This window comes from Chrysochloris asiatica, unplaced genomic scaffold (genome assembly GCF_000296735.1).
Source record: "Chrysochloris asiatica unplaced genomic scaffold, ChrAsi1.0 scaffold00086, whole genome shotgun sequence".
Taxonomy (NCBI): Eukaryota; Metazoa; Chordata; class Mammalia; order Afrosoricida; family Chrysochloridae; genus Chrysochloris; species Chrysochloris asiatica.
Genome location: NW_006408604.1, coordinates 9,442,395 through 9,446,090, shown reverse-complemented (window position 1 = coordinate 9,446,090; position 3,696 = coordinate 9,442,395).

The window sequence follows — 3,696 nt, the reverse complement described above, 5'->3', positions numbered from 1 at the left end:
AAATGGTAATAGAAATAACTGAAAAGCAATGCAAAAGAATATTTAAGTACCTTCGAAGGATTAACAGAAAGCAAGAACACAAGAAAAACTTTACAAGAATTCAGGAAAACACTACAAGAACAAACAGACAAAATAAATACAATTTTTAAAACAATACAAAACCTGAAATTAGATAGCCAGACGATTAAATAGTAAGATTTCAGAAATGGAAAATACATTGAAAGGGAAAAGTTGTGGATTCAAAGCAATGGAAGCCTGAATTGGTGAGCTTGAAGATAAATCTCTCATTACTAGTAGGCTATAAGAACATTCAAAGAAGGCCTAAGAGTCATATGGTACATCAAAAACAGGAATAACTTATGGACGATCAGAATTTCAGAAATGGATGACACAATGAAAAGAACAGACAGCATTGCCGAAGACCTGTTGAAAACAAAACTTTCCTAGCATCATGAAAGATGAGAAGACAAACATACAAGAAGCTGAACAAACCCCAAACAGGCTAGATCGCAAAAGAAAGTCACCAAGACATACCATAAGCAAACTTTCTAAAACCAAAGACAAGAAAGGAATCCTGAGAGCAGCTCAGGAAGAACCTACAAAGGAGAACCAATAAGATAGAGCTGTGCTTTCTCAGCAGAAACCATGCAGGCAAGAAGGTAATGTCGAGAGAACCTTTTCTTAACTTTTACAACACAACAGGATCAATATTGTATGAGCCCACTGTTGTAAAAGTTAAGAAAAGGTTCTCGACAAAAGAAACATTCTATGATAGTTGCTGGGAAATGGGGTGAGGGAAAATTATTCATGGGAGAGAGGGTAGACACATGTTGACATGGGTGATAGGACAACAGTATACAAGAGGGAGGTTGGCCAGGAAAGGTTAAGGTAGTGGGAGACAAAAAACGGAATGCAAGAGGTAAATATTGTTAACTGATGGAGTTCTGGTATGACACCGTGGGTTAATGAGCTAGGCTGCAAGTTCAGTTGAATGCAAGGTCAGTGGTTCAAGCTCCAGTCGCTGTTCGGAAACCCTCTGCAGGGTTGTTATGGGTCACAAATGACTTGACAGCACTTAACAGCAACTGTTAATTGATGGTAAATGGAGTGGATTGCAAACGTTGTAATGAAGCAAAGTATATGATTTGTTGAATGTAAACTGAAGCTCTGTTCTATAAACCTTCACTCAATTCACAATAAAAAGTTGTGGTTTTTTTTAAGCCTTTCTAAAGTAGCTTTGTTTGAATTGGGACAGGCAATGTCTTATAGTGGATAGTTGAATTACAAGACTCCATTCTCTGTTAAAGGGGCAGTGGCAATTTCGTAGGTTGCCTGTTTGGCTGCTTGTTCGGCAATAATATTTCCTCTAAATTCTGCTGCTAATGGAATTCTTTTAGGTACATGTGGCACAGTGAATTGACTTGATTTAGCTCTTCTATCTTTAGTCCCAGTAACTCCCAACAAAGGATTAGGCTGTTGTTCTTCTTTAGCACCACTGCATCAGTTCTGACTCATAGCAACTTTATGCACAAAACAATGTCTGGTCCTGCACCATTTTCACAGTTGTTGTTATCTTCAGCCCACTGCTGCTGCCACTGTGTCAATTCATCTCTTAAAGGGTCTTTCTCTTTTTCACTGAGCTTCCACAATAACAAGCATAATGTCCTTCTCTAGCAGTCCCCTCCTGATAATATGCCCCAAGGATGAGAGACAAAATCCTTGCTTCTAAGGAGCATCTGGCTGTAATTCTTCCAACACAGATTTGTTTGTCCATGATCCTTTCAATATTCTTCTCCAACACTGTAACTCAAATGAAACAATTCTTCTACAATCTTCCTTGTCCAACTTTCTTCAGGAGCACCTTAGTCCTCAAACGGATATCTTTGTTCTTGAACACTTTACAGAGGTCTTTTGCAGCAGATTTGCCTAATGCAATGCTTCATTTGGTTTCTTGACTGCTGCTTGCATGAGTGTTGATTGTGGATCCAAGCAAAATGAAGTCTTTGACAATTTCAATCTTTTCTCCATTTATCATAATGTTATTTATTGGCCCAGTCGTGGGGATTTTTATTTTCTTTACATTGAGGTACAATCCATACTGAGGGCTGTGGTCTTTGATCTTCATCGCTAAGTATTCTAAGTCCTCCTTGATTTTAGCAAGAAGGTTGTATCATTGGCATATCACACGTTGCTAAAAGATATGTATCTATTCATATCCTTTGCCCATTTTCCTTCATTCCTGATGCCATTTTCTTCTTCATATAATCTACTTTCTCAGATTAATTGCTTAGCATACAGATTGCATAAGTATGGAGAAAGAATACAGCCCTGGTGCACACCTTTCCTGATTTAAAGCCATTCTGTATCCCCCTATTCTGTTCGAATGACTGCTACTTGGTCTATGTATAGTTGACTCTATACTAGATACACAGAAGTCGTGGTGCAGTGCTGTGAGTTAATGCTTTGGACCACAAGGTTGGTTTGAATTTCAAGGTCAGTGGTTCAAGCTCACTAGCCACTCCTCAGAAACCCTATACAGGATTGCTACTGGAAATTATTCTACAGCACTTAACAATATAACAACAAGCAAACTAAAAGTCCTGGAGTCCTGGCGAGGCACTGTAGAATAAGCATTGGACTGTTAACCACAAGATCGGTGGTTCAAACCCATCAGCTGTTTCTCAGAAACCCTATACAGTTAATTATTCTCCCTTCCCACCAGCCATGATTAACATCAATCTATACTGGGTCTCTATGAGTCAGAACTGACTCAACAGCACTTAACAACAACAACAACTACAACCCTCTATCCAGTTAATTACTCTCCCTTCCCACCCAGCCATGAATAACATCAAATAATGTTTCTTTTAGCATGAAAACCTTTTTTGTGGCATTTTACGATAGTGGTCTCATACAATCGTTGTCCTTTTGTGATTAACTAATTTCACTTAGCATCTTCTCTAGGTTCATCCACATTATGAGGTGTTTTTCAGATTCATCATTCTTCAAAGCTGAGTAGTGTGTACTCCATTGTGTGTATGCACCAAGTTTGTTTATCTATTCTTCCACTGACTGGCACTTAGACTGTTACTATCTTTTCTGAAAAGATTACACCATTTATAGTCCTACCAGCAGTATAAATGTGTAGAAGGTCCCAATCTACACATCCACGCCAGCATTTGTTATTTTGTTTTTTTGGAACTTTGCTATTAATGCTTGGGTTCCTTTGATTTGGGTCTCTCTAATGGCTAATGGCATCAGGATTGGAGGAATACTTATTAACAACCTGCGATATGCAGATGATATAACCCTGCTGGCTGAAAGTGAAGAGGACTTAAAACATTTACTGATGAAGATCAAAGAGCACGGCCTTTGGTATGGATTACATTTCAATGTAAAGAAAAAAAATCCTCACCACTGGACCAATAAACAGCATTCTTACCAATGAAGAAAAGATTGAAGTTGTCAAGGACTTCATTCTTCTTCGATCAACTATCAACACTCATGGAAGCAGCAGTCAAGAAATCAACCGACATACTGCATTAGGCAAATCTGCTGCACAAAACGTTTTTGGGGTGTTGAAGAGCAAAGATGTAAGCTTGAAGACTAAGGTGCGCCTGACCCAAGCCATGGTATTTTCAATAACCTCATATGCATGTGAAAGCTGGACAGTGAATAAGGAAGACCGTAGAAGAA